Here is an 18538-nt window from a genome sequence, read left to right as displayed (position 1 = left end):
CCATGTGTATGCCCAATTGCATAGCGCATGACATTTTATTACTTACCCATTGCAAGGTAACCCCGTAATGAAACACTAGTCCAGAGTATGAATGCTGTCATTTTGTCTTTTAGAGTTTTAAATAATTAAGTGTTGTGGCCATAGGTTAATTAGACCCTCTGCAGTTTTTGTCAACTATATCCAAAACTGAAGTTTTTCCCAGACACAATTCTTTGCTTTCACTATGAATAGTACTTTACTCTTTCTTAAATTAAAATTGTATTTAGAACCCTTAAATAATGGAAATTCAGTATTGAATATATCCATTTTACCCTTCAAGAATCTTTGAATTTGACAGGGAACCTGCAGCCACAAACAGCTGTCAACAACTAGAAATGTACATATAAAATTTTAATTATGTATTTGCAGTTGTTAAGTCTATGTATACTATTCACATCGGTTCCCACATTAGAAAACTTAGAGTGTATCTACATGTACTTTAGAAGTAATAAGTGAATAAGGTGGTCAGGATTGGCTGACAGGAGTTCTCAGGAAGCCTGTCTAAGACTATACTGTAAACATTCCCTAACTACTCATGATGAATACATACCCTCGGGCAGTCAAATAGACATAAGACTCCTCTCCAGCCCCACTCACAGAACATTGTGAAAATATTTATACATCACTGTACACTTTATGCCAGTTACATTTTATATTCCCTCATATAAGAAACCGTAGGGTATATTTTTAAACCATCTATAATCTTTCAGAGTGAGCTTGGAAGTGTCAGAATAGTCAGAAGGCAGGGCAAGTACCAAGAAAATAAATTGATGGTTTTGCTCTGGTTTATTATGAATGACAGTTACAAATCCATACCTGAAGTGTGCTGTGTCTAGTCTGAAATTGTCCTATAGGTTTACAAGGTGAAATAGTTGGCTAATGTTTCCTGTGATGACACCTAAGCAGTTGCCTGTTCTATTGAGCTTCCTTGTCCTCTTGTAAGGAATTCCTGGCTAAGAGGGGATTTTTGTGATTGTTGACTGATCATGTGACTGGAGGTGGTTTGTAGCAGCCAGTGATCCAGTTGTCTGCTAGTTGGGGTAGTATGAAATAATTCATTCATGCACAATAATTCTCCTTAACATTTAACAGGTAATAAATGTTACATAAATTTCCTTCTGGATTTAGAAATTTCCCTTTCCTCTTCTAATGTGGAAACAGGCAGCTCTTGTATTCTAAATAATAAGTAATTTTTGGCCATCTGTCAAAAAGAAATTTCAATACAAATTTAAATTAATGGTGCCTGAAAAGTTTTATAGCTCCTCTAAAAGCCTGTAATGTGCAGAGAAATCGGAATCTGCTGGTAGTAATTAGTGTTGCATGTGATGAAGATGTGGGCAGTATGACACAGCCTCATCGTAACATTTTGATATGGTACCAAAATTTTGATTTATACAAAGTTGTAGATGTGTTTAATTGTGAGAGACATTCTTTAAAAAAATGTTTTTTGATGCTATTGATTATTAAACAGGGTGGATTTTAGAACAGCTTATAAAACAGACATTTAGGCTCACTGCAAAGACCCAAGTAATTAACATGCTTTTCATTGAGAAGCCAAGTAAAGCAGCGAAATCTCTTACTAAATTGTTAGGTCTTTCCCTCTTCCTTTCTCTTCTCTGAAGTTCTGTCCCACTAAATCACATGCTGTTGGCTTTATTGATCTAGTTTTCTATAGCTCCAGTAGCCAAGTTCATTCTTAAGCCTGTTATTTGCAGACTTCCCTCTGAAGTTTTTTGACACTGAGAGAGAATGTAAATATGGATCTAAAGGAGACAGCACTGTGGGGAGTCCTAGAATCAATTTACTTGGTGATGAGAAACTAAAACATTGTGTACAGTAGTACTGTTGAAATAAGAGGCCTTAACACCTGCCACCTTCCTTATTTGTCTTGGCTATCTACTGACTGTATGTGACCAGTAGTAAGCCCCACATGTGAGGTCTGAAAACGGTAAGAAACTTAGACTACTAATGTGCTCTTACCCTTATTAGTGTAGACAGTCCAAAAAACTCCCAAACTGAATTCCTACGTGGTATCTGAGTAGCTCACCACCTCCTATTCCATTTCTCCCTATTCTCTTCCATATTTCTCACCTGTAGAAAAAGAATGGATAAAACCTATGAAATATTTTTATGTATTGAACCCTGAGGGATTTAGGGTAAAAGTAATTGGTTCTAGAATGTTCACCATAGGAGACATTGATTGACTTATTGCCAAGAACCTCCCAGTTGCTGAGGTATCCAAGTTGCTCCAAGCCATTCAGGTCTTACATCACTCTCCAGTTTTTATCTTAAATGTGGTCAACAGCTTAGAACAACAACCATCAAACTTCCTAAACTTAGTAGGAACTTAAAGCTGAGAAATTACTCTTAGTACCCCCTACATCCAGCATCTACATAATTCTAATACTCAAGCAAGGAAACAGGTGCCAAACTTAAGGTCACCTGAAACAGATAGATAAACTCACAATTATGTAATGTTGGTCAGCTCCATGATTTCTTCCATATGCTATTATTGAGCATTTTTTCATTAACACTGTTGGAGGAAGCCGTTTGTTGGTTCCCGGCTGCCCAGCCCAATAATAATCACACAGAGACTATACTATTTAAAACACTGCTTGGCCCATTAGCTCTAGCTTCTTATTGGCTAACTCTTACATCTTAACTTAACCCATTTCTATTAATCTGTGTATCACCACATGCCTGTGGCTTACCTGGTAAAGATCCTTGTCTGTCTCTGGTAGAGGCTCCTTTCTTCCAGCATTCAGCTTAGTTTTCCCCACCTAGCTCTGTTCCCCTATAGCTCTGCTATAGGCCCAAAGCAGTTCCTTTATTTATCAATGGTAACACAGCATACAGAGGAAATCCCACGTCATAACACCATTTTATTTATGTACATAATCCCTTGAATATGGGGCACCCTTCTCTATTAGAACTGAAGGATTTGCCTTTTGTTATCTGTAAAATACAGCAGAAGTGCAAGCATTTTCCTGCTCTAAGTGGTGAATATTTTATTGTTGTTATTTTGTCAAAATAACTTCCACCAGATACTGTGTATCTTCATAGAATATGATCATTCTCAGTCATTTATACATTCTGATTATCTCCAGAACCTCTGTACTCTTTTAAAATGCTGAATGTAGTATTGGCCTGTATTCTTACAAAGCCCATCAACATTGAGATTATTTTTTGCCATTGCAATAAGTATAGCTGTTACACTTAATTTAAGATTTACTTATTTTTCACACTAAATGCTTTTCTGTGTGTGTGAATATTATACTTTTTATCCTATGAGAATTCTTTGCTTTTGCTTAAAGATTTTTATGGTGATCTTTTTGTTGTGTGTAAGGCAATGCCTATTTATTCTGTTTCATCTGTATGTTAGTGCTTATTCTGCACAGATGACTAAAACATCATATGTTTCTGTTTACTTTCCCAGTTAGTCACTGTTGGCAGTAAAGGTTTATCACTGGAAAATTAGAATAAGGTTGTTTTTATGTTCATACTCAAGTGTATGATTCAGGCCAGGAGAGTACTGTTGCCTCATTAGCTGGGTGTTGCAGGTGAGAGTGGGTTTTGAGCAGAGTGATTACTTCTATTTGCCACTTCACTTTGCACATTTAGATTTAATGACCCAAATTCTGTTCTAGGATCTGTAGCCTGAGTACTCCTGCATTGCCCCCACATAAGTATACCTATATTTTTTTTCTGTCTCAAAGGACTATCTCTTTAAAAAGCAGGTGTTTTGAACATGTTCAGCCCTTTGAAATGTCCTATGTGAGAAAGAAAGTACAGGTGAAAACACTGGAAGAAATGGCCAGGAAGGGGGTAACCATATTTCTCAAGACAGTTTTGTTCCTTATATTACTATAGGGATATTAGGCTTTTGTGGAAAAACATGGTAGGACCATTTGTATTACTATAGACTTTAGAAAGATAAAATGTTTTTCTTAAAGGCATGAAAGAATAGAAAATAAAATTTTGAAAAGGAATTTAAGGTACCAATAAAATACTGTAAAGACTAGCTTAAGAACCATGTAGGGGGACGAGCTACCTAGTTCTGCCCTATCAACAGGCCACTGCAGTTTCTTTATTCATTAATGGTAATCACAGCACACATAGGGGACTCCCACATCAGAACCAGATAAGCAAACCAATAGTAGGCTTGCACTAAGATCTGTTTTCCCTCAGTATTCAGTTGGTAATCCAGGAAAGCTATCTGAATAGGAAATGTGATTTGACTCTGGTTTCCCTTCAGTCACTTTGTCCACAAAGCTGTTTTTTCCAGACCTAGAAAAGAATTGCTTGGTGGGTGCCCAGTAGTCCCCAGTTAATCTCTTTGATTTCTTTGAAGACTCCTCCGTCTTGCATATTTAACTCCTAGTTTAGATGTCACTTACAAAAGCAGGTGCCATGCTCAACCTGTTGCTTACCTGAGGAAAGGCTCAGTGTTACGAAGGCCCTGTCCAAGGTCACATTGCCAGTGCCATACCCAAAGGACAGCTCTTTGGGTGATTTAATCTTATCCTTTTTTGTGCTAAAAATTAGAAACATACTACAAAGTACAAAAAATTGCACAAAAAAACTCTATCCAAGAAACCTGTCTAGGTACAAGAGCTGTACTTTTGCCGTGTTTTATGCAATCCTTTCCTTCACTGAGGTATCTTGAAGTAAATTATAGATACCATGCACTCGCCTCTTAAGTCACTGGGGAAAGGTACATTTCACCTAAATAACCACTTTTTTAAAAGTTTGTTTTGTTTTTATGGGTATGTTTGTTGTGGGTTGGATATACAAATGACCCTGTTTGCCAGAAGAGGGCATCAGATTCCCTGGATCTATAGTTGTACATGGTTGTGAACCACTTGATGTGGCTCTGGGAATGGAACTCTGGTCAGTGCTGTTAACTGAACCTCTCTACTTCACTGAACATAACCAAAAAGCTTTCATTGCTTAAAAAAATAGCTATTTAATATTTTTAATACATAGCCAAGAATCCAATTCCTGTGAGTATTCACAGAATTTATTTTCTTGAAATATGATCCAAATAAGATTCCTTATTACTCTTTTGTTGTGAAAAATTTTAGGCCTTTCTACATCTAAAATGGTTTCCCTTTTATATTTTTTTTCTGATGACACTGTAATTCTTTTTAGATTGTTTCCACATGCATTAGTGATTGCATTTGTCTGTGCACCACCTGGTGCCCAAAACGGCCAGAAGAGGGCATCAGATCCTCTGGCAGTGGATTTGCAGGCAGTTGTGAACCACCTGATGTGGGTGTTGGAAACCAAACCCAGGCCCTCTACGAGAGTAGCAAGCACTCTTTCGTAGCTGCTGAGCAGTTTCTGCATCCCCACAGGTATAGCCAGGGTGACTGTGAACTTATCCTTCTGCCCCTACTCTTTAGCTTGTCCTACCAGTGTTCACTACCACAACTAGCAATGATTGTTTATGTAGTGTGTGCATGTACATTATGTGTTCTATGATATTTGTACAGAGACCAGAGGTTCATTTTCAGATGTCTGTTTTCTCCTATGTGGTTCCCAGGAATTAAACTCTAGTGATCATCAGGCTCAATGACAACGTGCCTTTACCTGCTGATCAATCCTGCTGGACCTAACTTACTTATGACCTTGTTAAACCAAGCTTTGATTTTTCTTTTTCTCCCTTTGCCTCACAGATTAGATTCTTACTCTCAATACTGTAAGAATTTAGTGGGGAAAACCTATATATTAAAAATATACTTTAAGAACCCATGCTAACCAGTACTTCATTTGGACAGTAGATTTACATTTTCAGTACATCATTGTCTATATGTAAAAGACACAAATAGAACTCTGTTGATAATTAGTATTGCATTTCCCCCTAATTTTAGTATATGTGCTGCTGAAGCAAACACAAATTTTGACTCATTTTGTTTTATGTAAAATTCACTTCTTTGTTCAACATCAACATGTACAGGCAAATAATACAAGCTATTCTTGTGCCCTTCTCATATCATAAGTAATAAAGGTCTTCCTGTCGTATTTAAAACCACAAACAAGCACTTAGAAAAGTCTAGAATGTGAACTAGTTGACATGAATGTGAAGCCAGTAGAAGTCTGTCTGAGTAGACAGACCCTTCTTTAGTTCTAGGTAAGCTGTGTAGTCTCAATCAGTAGGCAATCAGTTAGCCTCCTGGATTTCAAATCTGTAACTCTAGGTATCTTAGCCATTTGGAATGTTCTTCTTTTGGGGGTGGCTTAGTATAAGGATGATTTAATGTGGTGCTTTCTATCTTCTAAAATATAATGGTAATTTGAAGTATTTTAGTGTTACCATTGCTTTTTAACTCTTTTAAAAGCATTTTATCATGAATTTCACTTTCAACAATTACCTTATCAAAGAACCATCAGGAACTTTTGTTCTATTGGTTTATGATGCCCTAATTTGTGCAGTATTAATTGATCTCTGCCTCCAGGCATGTAAGCTGTGTGAAATGTAACAGGTGCCCTAATTCCAGAAAATGTGTTGTAATTGTTTGTTTGTGGAACAGATGAATGAATGTCTTTGGGGCACAGCTGGTCCTCAGGTGGTGAGCATGAGTGGATTAATGATGTGACGGGGGAGTCACGCTTGTTTTGCTGCACTTGCCTCCACCGATTGCTGAAGCAGAACAAATATTAATTAACAGGGTAGGCTGTTTGTCAGATCTGCCTTCCCTAGCTGATTTTGCAAAGGTAGTTTAAATTCTCTTCCTTCTTAAACCAACAGTTACTAGACATTTTCATCTTGATGCTTATTATATCTAATTTTCTTAATTAGAATGCATTTTGTCTCTTGAAAAAATATTATACAGTTAATTTATATTTAACATTTAAAAACATTTCAGAGGAGCCCACGATTGAAGTGTTGCATTTGGCACTTGAATTTCAGAGGCATCTGTTTCTCAAAGTATATGTAATTTTTTCAGAAGAATTATTCCCAAGAATTGTTCACCACCTTTTATGTTCTTAAAATACTCATCCATTTTGGGATGGAGGGAACACAAAATTATCTAGAAGGATCTTAGTGCTTGTCTCTCGAGTTTCTGCAATATTTACCTCTGTTCATCTTGCATATTTTGGTTTGTGGTGTGGTATGAAATAATTCAGCTATCTTCTGGCTTAAACAACTTTTTGCATATGGAGCCACCACTAACAAGCATCATTTTGCGATGGCTTTTGATAAAGCAGAAGAATTAGTAGCCTCATGAAGAAGTGATAGGAAATTTGCTGAGGGCTGAGTGGTACTTCTCAACAAGTTTTTGGTTCCTTTAATTCAACTTGCTGTTCATAGAAATAAAGTCATTTCAGGATTTGTATTGTTTAGTCAGATACTGCAAGTCAAATTAACTGTTACAAGTATTTAATATTCCACATATTAAAGACTGTCCAGCACATTCATTTAAGTTTGCCAGGTGATTCATGCATCAGAACCCATGTGTTTCCTATTTCTGCATTTAATAAGGTATCATACTAAAAATCCACTTAGTTACCAGTGTTTGTGACTTAAGTTATATCTGTTTGAATGTTAGTTTTCAGTGGTCAGTACCACTCTGAGGTTGGTGATGTGCCTAGGCTTATGTTACTAGAGCCCAGAGCAACCTGTTGCACTCCTTTCCTTATTCATTGTATTTAATATTACATCCTCTGTGCAGCCAACAAATGGCTGAAAAGCTTACATGTTCCTTACCTCTCTTTACTGGACTGCAGGCAGTGAGATGGACATAGAAATTCTTAAGTATTCTTGTCAATGTGGATAAGATATGCGTGAAGAATTCTTACACATGGAAGTAAACTCATTATATAATTGCATCATAACCTGGAGAATTCTTGAATTTTCTTGAAATTGGTACTTTGAGCTTCTGATGGTTCAGACTTGAGAGGAAGAAGACCTGGCTGGGGGGGTAAACTAGTGATGCTCCCTTAGAAAAGTGCCCTTGGCAATCAAATAACACCTCACCTTGTATTTGGCCCTCCTTACAGTAATTTTAATTATTCTGGATATTTGTGAAAATTCTGTTTAGCTTTTTAGAAAATACTTTGGTTTTCTTGAATGACATTTGGCCCTTTGAAAAACAAAATAAAATTGGAAATGCTAATGTTTTGAGCCAGCTAAAGAAGGAAAATAAAAATGTCACCATGGCAACAAAGCTGCTTTCTAGATGACTTCCTAAGATATGCCTGAACTAGAAGCAGATGTCTGATTTGAGAATCTTGCCTCCTTCAATGTAAACAAATAACTTCTGGGCAGGTGTTGGAAATAATATGGAAATCCTATTAAGGGGCCCTGGGTTCCTGTCAGTCAGGAAGCCTGTGCCACAAAAGGGCTGGTTGTCACATAAAGGAGCAGAGTAAATTCTCATTAGGCTTGAGCTTTTCCCAGGAAATGATTGTCTCCTTGTGTTTTTTTCTCCTGTGAATCTGAATGTAAGCTGCTCCTTCTATTGATCCTTTCACTGGCTTTATTTTTCTCCTCTTGATTACAGATCTTCCCTGGTCCTGCCAGCCCATATTCTCCCCCTCACCCGCCACTTCCCTTTAGATTAACTCTTGATCTGTGCTACTGCCCTGAGAGTTGTGACATTTGTGATTTTAACCTCCCACCCTGGTGGGGGTAGGAGGAAAAGTGGAGACCTGAAGGAAGAAGTACAGCTTGCTCCCTGGGCCTGTTTTACAAAGAGCCAGGCTAACTGGATGGATGCAGTGCTTGGGGCTATTTGGAACCAGCACTGTGAGCAGTAGCCAAGAACATTAAAGCTGTCCTTATGTACATATACTTGAAGTAATATTTTCATGAATTAAGGAGAAATTTGAGTTAAAAAGACAGGTTTTAGGTAAGCCTCTAAAGTTACACTGTTCAATATTGTAGCCATATGACACTTCCTTAACTTAAATTAGTTAAAATAAAATAAAGATATAAAACCCAGTTTCTTAGTTGGCTTTAGTCGCATCTGAAGTACACAGTGGCCATAATAGGGAGACACCAAATACGAATCAATGTAGTAAGCTCCGTTAATGGCACTGAAGAGACTAGCATGATTAGGCTTATTGGTTCTGCTGTTCTGTCTGGCTGAGGCAGATTGCTGATACTTAAAGGCAGGGTCTTTCTGGATGTGTAGAAATACAAGGGCTATGCTGGGCCTGGTAGTACAGGCCTCTAATTCTAGTTACTGCAGAAACTTGGGAAGTTCACCCATTTAAGACCAGCCTGAGTAACTTAGTGAGACTATCACAGAATAAAAAGTAAAAGAACTGGACTGGAGCTTTGTGGTAGAGAATACTTTCCTACTGGGCTTGAGGCCTTGTTGGGGGAGGGAGGTGGAGGGAGCTAGGCAAGCAGGTGAAAAGGCAGACCAAGAACATGGGTAAGGGATATGTGTGTGCAGGCTTTGGTGGTCAGTGTTGGTGTGGTATGTTGCACTAATATGGTGGTCTCCAAATTGGTGTAGGATTTTATTCATTTACTTTTTGGTCATGAGATTTACTGTTCAGTTTGAAGGAGGTCTTCCTAAAATGGAACTGTAGGAGATGCATTTTCATGTTTCTGTGTAAAACTTTTTGGTGGTGGGAGGGCCAGCGTTGGAGGTTATAGGGAAGTTATAATACTTGTAAGGTTAACCGTGGATAAACACAAAACAAGGTTTCAGAGAAGCCTCACTATTATTATGCAGCATTTCTTGGACTATAGTCCCGGAGATGCACTTCATAAAGCCAATAAAGCTCGCACTGGTGGTCTCCTGTTGCCCTAGCAACGGACCATGGGGCACAGTGTATGTGAAATGCATGAACATCTGCGAATTAATCTTTCTTGGTTTGTTCTTTTCTTGGCACTGATTGGGCCACTTGGGCTTGGGCCTGTGACACTAAGTGTGAGGGTAATCTGGAGCTGTCCCCAGGGCCTTGCCCTGAGTGGGTGGCGGAATGAAAAGTGAAGGGAGCTTTATCCCAGTAGTGCATGCAGGAATAGAGGGATTTAGCCTGACAGCATTCTCAGTAGGATGCTATTAACTTACTTTCTTGTGGCATGGAGAAATGAATAAAAATTTTTCTAGTATATCTGGACATCGTTGAGTTTATTGGGCTGCTCTGAAAAAATAATCTGCAGAGAAAATTGAAATAATCACTTGTTTTTATACCATAGTTACAATGACTTGCAAGCTTGGAGGTACCCATGTCTTCAGATTAGCCCTTGCCCCATATTGCACTACCATTGGTCTGAATGATCTTTCTGAATTGGATGAGTAGGTTGGAATTTGATTTGATAATAAAATTTGGTAGTCACCTAGTATGGCCTTATTTTTGAGAATTTCAAAATAGGCTAGTAACATTTTTGCTCTTGGGGGAACAAGCTATGACTACATACATAATAAGCAAGAGAAATGATTCTTTTTTTTTTTTTTTTTTTTTTTTTGTTTTTCGAGACAGGGTTTCCCTGTAGTTTCTAGAGCCTGTCCTGGAACTAGCTCTTGTAGACCAGGCTGGCCTCGAACTCAGAGATCCGCCTGCCTCTGCCTCCCGAGTGCTGGGATTAAAGGCGTGCGCCACCACCGCCCGGCTGAGAAATGATTCTTTTGATTAGATTCTCCATCAACCATCAGGATTGACTCCTTCAATCTCTCTTTTTACAAACTGCCACCCACCTTGCTGCCATTGTTCTGGATCCTCAGACACTATAGTTCTTCCTGTTAGTCCCAGATGTTCACTGTAAATTATTCTTGTCACTGTCAGTTCCTTTCACTCTTCTTCTTTGTTACCTCTGCCCTTCTCCTTTCTTGCCATAGCCTTTCCTATTTCTGGGGAGAAATGAAAGAATGATATGGCTGAAATACCGTCAAATGGAGTTATATGTATATGTATTTCTGATATTGATTAAGGTATTGTGATTGTGTAGTTCATTTAAAAATGTAATATATAATTAAAAAATATAGGTTGTTAATGAATAATCATTGATAATAGTCAAGCTTGTCGTTATGTTAGTTAGATTTTCTAGATATATAGAGATATATTTCAGTTAGATAGGCATTCCTAATATCTTTCAAAGACTACAGAATATGGCATTTTAAATGTTTTAATAACTTAGAGCTTTTTCATGACAATGAGACACATCTGCTCCTGGCAACACCAATCTACTTCAAAAGAAAGATGAACATCGAAGAGGCTCCTTATTGAGTTTGACAGCCATTTGGGCAAGAAAGTGCTCTTGCCTGGACTGTTGGCATAAACTGGACACAAAAAACCCACAAAAAGAGGACTGCTAAACTTGCCTAAATATGAGATGATCTTTCGGGGTTCCTGATTCAAAAAAGAGTTTGCGAGACATTCTAAAGGACACATCAGATAGTGACTAAACTGCCTTCAAAATTTCCTGCTGCATAAAAATGTCTGCTGGATACTTATGGGCCTATAGGCTGAAGATGGATGTCCCAACGGTACAAAAGAACTTTGGGTGACTGTCCAGGTAACAAGATGTCTCTGTGATTTCTAGAGTTTTGGAAGTACCTTCTTGTTCACCTAGGTAATATTATATCCTTCTGGAGTCTTTGATGGAGTTAAAGAATAGATAGATAGTTATAGTTGTTTTCCTTTGTTATGAAATATATATATATATATATATAGTAACTAATTCCTACTTGATAACTGTTTTGTTATATGTAATTCTGTTAAAGTTAAAGCCTTTTCTGTTTAAACAGAAAAAGGGGAAATGATGTGGGAGGGTCTTCTGTTTTAATAAATAAACTGCCTTGGCCAGCCCTTAGGTGGGTGGAGTAGACAGAACAGGAAAAAGGAAGTGAGGCAGATGGCTCAGACAGTTGCCCCGCCTCTCCTCTCTGTGGCAGACTGCTGTGCCTCTCCTCAGGGAGACAGATGCGACGAAGCTCCAGCCCAAGATGGATGTACGCTAGAATCTTTCCGGTAAGCACCACTTCGTGGTGCTACACAGATTATTAGATATGGGTTAATCAAGATGTGAGTAAGAGGCTGAAACTAATATGGGCCAGGCAGTGTTTAAAAGAATACAGTTTGTGTGTTGTTATTTCTGGGGCTAAGCTAGCCCGTCGCTGTAAGCCCTAAGCCCGGCGGCGGGAAGCCTGCCCACAGCTCCCCACTATCAGTCCTGAAAGTGATACCCAGACTCATAGTATGGAGGGCTCAGTCTTTGTATACAAGTCTGTGGGAGTTGTTTTGGGGCTCAGTTGGTAGAGGGCCCCCTGACTCAAGTCAGCAGCCCCTTTGCCAGATTCTTTGGTTCCTATTATATTTCACAAACCATATGCTTCAGGGAAAAAAAGAGAGGGAGCTTGGAACTTTTGCATCTTGAAATATTGTTTGTTGAATAAACATTTTTACGAAAACTAGGCCAGGGGATTCTCTGATTTCTTTAGAAAACAGTACTTTTAAACTACATTTATAGCTTATTTCAGAATCTAAGTATACTTTAAAAATACTCTTTTCAAAACTAGTAGAAGTGCTTGCAATGGGGAGACAATTGAGTGAAACTCCCCGGGGCTCTGCAGTGACACACACATACACGCATGCACGCACGCATACACACACACACACACACACACACACACACACACACACACAAACCCTACTTCTTAGTATAAATATAAAGTCAGGCAGTGGTGAGAATGCAAGGCAAGGTTAGACCTAAAAGGATTAGAGTCATGAAGCCTTGGGCTTCTAAGAATAGAGATTATCACTTAGAATTTACTGGAGTCAGGATTTTTGTTTCATCTTCTTTACTTTCCTTTATGCTCTGCTTTGGTTGGCTAGCTAGAAGTGCCACAGGAATATTTGAAGAGCCTTGTTTAGTAGTTTACATGGGAAGTTGTTGAATTATTCACATAGCAAATGATTAGACAAGCACTTGTCCATCTGACTGAATTATTCTACATGTTTGCTGAAGCAGCAAAGAAGGTGAACAGCATTTCCTCCTCCGGAGGGTATACAGTGGCGGTATTGACCCATCTAGTTATTGGGTTTCAGTCTTTTGTTGACATTGTTGTAAATGAAAGCAGCCCCTGTTGATCTCTGAGCAGCTGGGCTGGATAATTGTGAAGGATTCCTGCTTGTTGCTGTTACCCTGGTGTTTGCAGTGGGTTGTTTGCTTTGACTTTTGTTGAACTGTTGACAAAAGCATTAGATACAAATGGGAACAAATAAAGTGTTGAGATGCCAGGAGGGCTTGGCAGGAGCTGTGGTTTTCATCCTGACTTAAATGAGAATGGTAGATCCTATCTAGATGGGAAACAAGAGGTGGGTGGAGGGAGGGAAAGGGAAGGAGAAGGAGAGAGGGAGGGAGGGGGGAACTTCGGTATTTAAGTACATTGGCTCTTTTTAAAGACCAGAAAACCAAAGAGGCCAACAGTGCCATAACCCTAAAAAAAATGTCATATAGTTCACCATGACTATCAGGTGTGATGCTGACCAGGAATGATAGATAATTTAATAATTATGGTATTTTTAATTGGCTAATGACAATGGGGAATTAGGAAGGATCATATATGCTAAGATAATATAGCCAGGAAAAAGGAAGTCATTTTCTGGAATACTTTTAATTTGGTTGTAACAAAATACTCTTTTGTATATTCAAATGTGGAGTAGCTCAGCTGTTGCAAAGCCAGAAAATTAATAGTATTTTTAGTGAAATAGCAGAAGAATGTCAACAACATAACTGCAGATGATAATGCTGGCATTTTATTCATGAAGAATTATCAATGCACATTACAGGACAGCATGTGTGACTGAAAATGATTGAGTGTTGGAGAAGTCACCGTCCTTCTGTTCTATGATTTCACTTTGAATAAATCTTACCCCAGCTTCTTTTGTATGTTTTTTTCCCTATCAGAAGCATAAATATAGTCCTTTTGGCCCTAGGTTGTATACACATTTCTTTAAGTGGCCCTCCCAGTATTGACTCACAAGCCAGTGAGTTTGCTTTCAGGACACAAATGGCCAGTGGAGGTGGATCATTTCCAGAGAACGGACCTGCTGACAGGTTCCTCTCAGAAATTTTGTGAAGGTTGTCTAAAAGCATTGGCCAGCATAACATAACCACAGTGTAGTGACTGGAAACTGTCACAGAATCTTCTTTCCTCATTTGGAATAACTAATGAAACCGAAAGCATGTTTATAAAATACTAACACAAATAATTGGCAACTATATTTGGGGAATTAAAATGTCGTTTGGAGCAGTACATTTTGGTGACGTGATGCCCGTCGGATATTTTAGTGGAAAAAAGCCATAATTTCTGTTTGCTATGTCCAGGGTGCCCTAGTCCTATCAAGGAGACCTTTTGTTGGTACTGCTTTACCCGGTTCTAGAGCAGGGAGGAGACTGGGACTCTTTATCCTGTTCTTTTTTTCTAGACTCGGGTTTTGGATTCTCCACCCTCAACCAGTAAAGAAAAGCGTGCCTTGTTTCTTTTTTTGTTTGTGGTTAGGCTTTGACTAGCCTACTTTATGGAATCAAATCTTAAGAAATTACATAGTTAATGTATTGTTAATATTAGCTCACTGTACCTTTCAAGGTGGGTATTGCAAGTTATTTTCATATTTGCATTTTCTGCAGTCCTGGAGGCGAGTAGTCAGCTGAGCGTCGGGAACTTGATTGCAAATTTTCATGTATATTACATGCCATATTACTTAAAAAAAGAAAGAAAATGCTGCAAAATGTAACTCCCAGGGTTTTGGTTCTCAGATGATATATTACTTCTTCCAGTAATGATAAACAAAAGATCCTAGATCTTGAAGTTCTGTACTGAATAGGATACTGTCTGTGAGATTAGGGAGTTGACATTCCTACCAAAATTTAGTTTTCAAGGAAGGAGGTGGGAAATGAAGAGAACTTTAACAACAATAACAAAAAGCAAGACAAAAAGTTTTATCATCTTTAACAAACTTTAAAAAATAAAAAGGTAGGAGGACATGAAACATCACATACTTGTCTCAGCCACACTCCAAAATAGTGAGAGACTAAGCTAAAAACATAATAAAAGACAGGTAAGTGAAAGAATCAGTTTAAGGGAAAATTGCTTAGGCCAAGACAAATAGATTGGGACACTGTGCCCTAAGGCAGTGACGAGGACTGCAAAGATAAGCTATTTTCAGAGACTTCAGAGCCTCTGTAGTCATGCACATTCTCCTCTTGATACTTCTCCTCCTTTCACACTACTTAAGTGAGTATTCATACTTGCTATGCTCTTAAAACTAAAATAACATCCTTGTGAAGGGCGACTCAAGGAAGCTCTTTGTGAACCTGGTTTCTGAAGGTTCGGAAGCTGGCTCACATGTTGGGGCCTGTCCACTTCTGTGCATGTGACGCGGTGTGATCTGAAGCCAGCCTTTGTGAGGAAGGCAATGTAGGGATGTTTGCTGTAACAACCAAGTGTCAGAGTATCTGCAATTACCACATGCTTACTGTTGTTACTCCTGTAAAAAAAGTTAGTATACTATATGAATAGTTGAAAATGAACTGATTTGGTTTTTTAGAATATTTAAATTATTATTCCACAGGCAGACTAATAACAGAAAAAAGCAAACTAGAAATGTGACAGGCTGTGGGGGAAATTATTTTGGGATTAAGTTTTTGCTATAACAAATCTATGAAATGGATCTTGTAAGTGCAGATGATATAAAATAAGTGTAGCCAGCTGAGTACATATGTAATTCCTAAGGGGTTTTTGTGATTCAGGATCATTCAACCTCTCGTGACATCATGACCTTGTTGTGGTTTAGAGCAAGACTACTTACCACTCAGAATACATGAAACCAGAGTCCAAACTGAGAGAATATTGTAGCTTCTTGTTATTTTAAATATTTTAAATGTTGGTTTAAGTGGCTTTGACTGTGTGTTTATGCTTGGAGAGACTAGCAACTACATGTTTAAATGCAGAGTGAGCAACTGAGGACTGTGGTCTGCCTTGTGTTTTGCAGAGTGCCTCTTTTATTTTCATGTCAGATTATCTGTAAAATGGACTTGTCCCTCTAGTGTTGTAAAGCTTCACAGTGCTGCCTTGCCCTAATTGTGTGGGGAGGGAGCATACCCAGCAGAGCTTGTTGAGCAGAGGAGACTCTTGCCTCTTCTCATTATTTTACTACTCATACACCTAATCCCTGTCAACAAGGTTGGCTGTTAGGGGAAAGAATACACATCCCTGCACTATAATACCGATTGATTTGCAGCTCCTTTTCCTTGGGCTGAGTTGATGCAGAAAACTCCTGAGGCATTAAGAATCAGCTGTGGCAGGGTGCGTTGCAGAGAGAGGGGCTTTTGCAGCATTTAGGGTGCTGGGAGCAGCAAACCAGGGTCCAGTAAGAGCTAAAGTCTGTGCCCCACTCTTATCTAAATTGGGAATCCTTCCTTCACAGATTATTATCCCAAGTAACCTCAGTAGCAACTAGCTTTACTTTTCTTTGTTGCAAGTCTATGTGAAAAAAGAAGCATGTGGGTTTGGGGAGGGATGGGGGGTTTGGTATTTTGTTGATTCATTTTGGCATGTGTTCCCTTTAGTTATCAGTGTTGTGCTATATAATTGTTGTCTACTGCTACAGAACGAGGAAGACTTTCTATTATGCAGGATAACCAGAATGTAAATTGTATTGCTCAAACCAAGAGAGTCTAGCTGATTTCGTGTTTATCTATAGAAGTGCCAAATGTGCCAGAACTCTTGCAAAGAAAATATGCATTGGGTGTAGGGAGTGATTGCCTTTGTGGCACATGGGAAAGCTAGGGCAGCAGGTTGACATGACTACATATTCACTGGGATCAGACTTTCAGAGGCTTCTGAATTGTTATGGTTTTAGCTTCCCACATGGGCCAGACAAAAGGTCTGGCAAAGATCTGTTTTCTAGAGAATTGCCTTATCTGGAAGTGGAAAACCATTTTCCTGGATGATCTCTGTAAGACAGGCTCTGAGAATCATCAGATCATATTTGGGGCAGCCTTTCTTACCAACCATTTGACCTTGTTTTTAGAAAGCGGGTCCAGGAAATACCCCCACCCAAAAGACATCTTTCTGCTTGGTAATTGCTCTGCTTTCTACCTACCTGACTGGCATGCTAGTTTCCATGCTTAGCTAAAGTTTGAAGTTCTGTTACAGGGGATTTATATTTCCCCACTCATCAAAAGTAAGCATCCATTATATTTCTTTGATACTAGTTTTATGTAAAAAGATACCTTTGCTAGCTCCTGAAACACTAAGAAGAAGGACTAGATTGAGTGAAAGTCTTAGAGTTTTTTAAAAAGAAATAAGAGTACAAGGGAGAGTAGGTAGAGTGAAGAAAACACTCAGCCCAGGGACTGAGTTAAAAAAATGCTGGTAGAAGGACTCAGCGGATTAAGTCAAATGCTGCCAAACTTTACAGCCTGTGTTCAATCCCCAGGACCTACATGATGGAAGGAAAGAACTGGCTCCTGCAAGTTCCCTGTAACCCCACATGCATGCATATCCACAAACAAAATAAATAAATAATGTAATAAAATACTTTAATATTTTAAAAATGTAATTCCAATCAATTTAGATAGTCTTAGAACATTGCAATATGTGAAAGCATGCTTTAAATGTCAGCAGCCAGTGAAAAGGGCACAGCTGATAGAAAACTTTGGCCTTCAAGAACCTGGAGGATATATCCCTGAGCAAGTCAAAATAAATACCAAAGAGAATTGTCTGGTATATTGATCCCATAATGAATGAAATTAAAAAAAAAAACTAGTATAACTTGGCCTTGAAATTTTTTAATAGTCGTTGTGTTTATTTTGTGAGATAGGCAAATAAAATAGGATAACAAATGCTATAATTACAAAATATTTTTATGAACAATTTCTAGACCTCACCTCATAGTCCATTTAAAATGATATTGATTACAACTCTACTTCATTAGGCAAAATAGCATGAGTTAGTGTTGGAGATTTCCTTTTGTGATGCACATACGGCAGATGAGGAGAGTTGGGTACAATGATGAAGTCACTGGCTCACTATTGCCCAGGAGAGTGTTACTGTTTAACTCCAGAGTCTGTCCTCATTGCTTCTGCTCAGTTTAAACTCTCCTGTCTGATGAACCTTACATAGCCTCGGCTGAATGTATGTTGGAGATATTATGAAGTGTGCCTTTTAGAAAGGTGCTTACTATTGTGTAAGCTGCTTCCATTTCATGCATGTCAAGTCAACAAAAACCCAAGCTAAATGGATGCTGCTTTTTTGTGTTTGATTGTGCTCTTGTGATATGTTCCTTCTGTGTAACTGATCTGTAAACCCATCCTGTGGTAAATGGTAAATGAAGACCAAACTGGTAAATGAAGACCATTTTTACCTCACAGCTTTTAGAATGTCATCACACAGCCTTTGGTGTTTTGTATTATATTTCTTATTTCCAGCAGATGCATCTTCCTCTTGCAGCTTAGAATCTATTATCTGATCAATTAAAATTTTGCTAATGACAAAAAGCTGAGAGCATTTAACTTGTAGCTTTATCA

The 18538-nt window shown here is 38.5% G+C and overlaps 1 protein-coding gene across 12 annotated transcripts in view; it reads left to right on the top strand.

Annotated features, from left to right (window-relative positions):
- The window catches only part of Tle4 (TLE family member 4, transcriptional corepressor), a 133252-nt gene that overhangs the window by 75154 nt on the left and 39560 nt on the right, over positions 1-18538 (top strand). The window lies entirely within an intron of this gene.

The sequence above is a fragment of the Arvicola amphibius genome, chromosome 1, assembly GCF_903992535.2.
Source record: "Arvicola amphibius chromosome 1, mArvAmp1.2, whole genome shotgun sequence".
NCBI lineage: Eukaryota > Metazoa > Chordata > Mammalia > Rodentia > Cricetidae > Arvicola > Arvicola amphibius.
The sequence above is the reverse complement of the archived record's forward strand: the minus strand, read 5'-3'. Positions and strand labels throughout refer to the sequence as shown.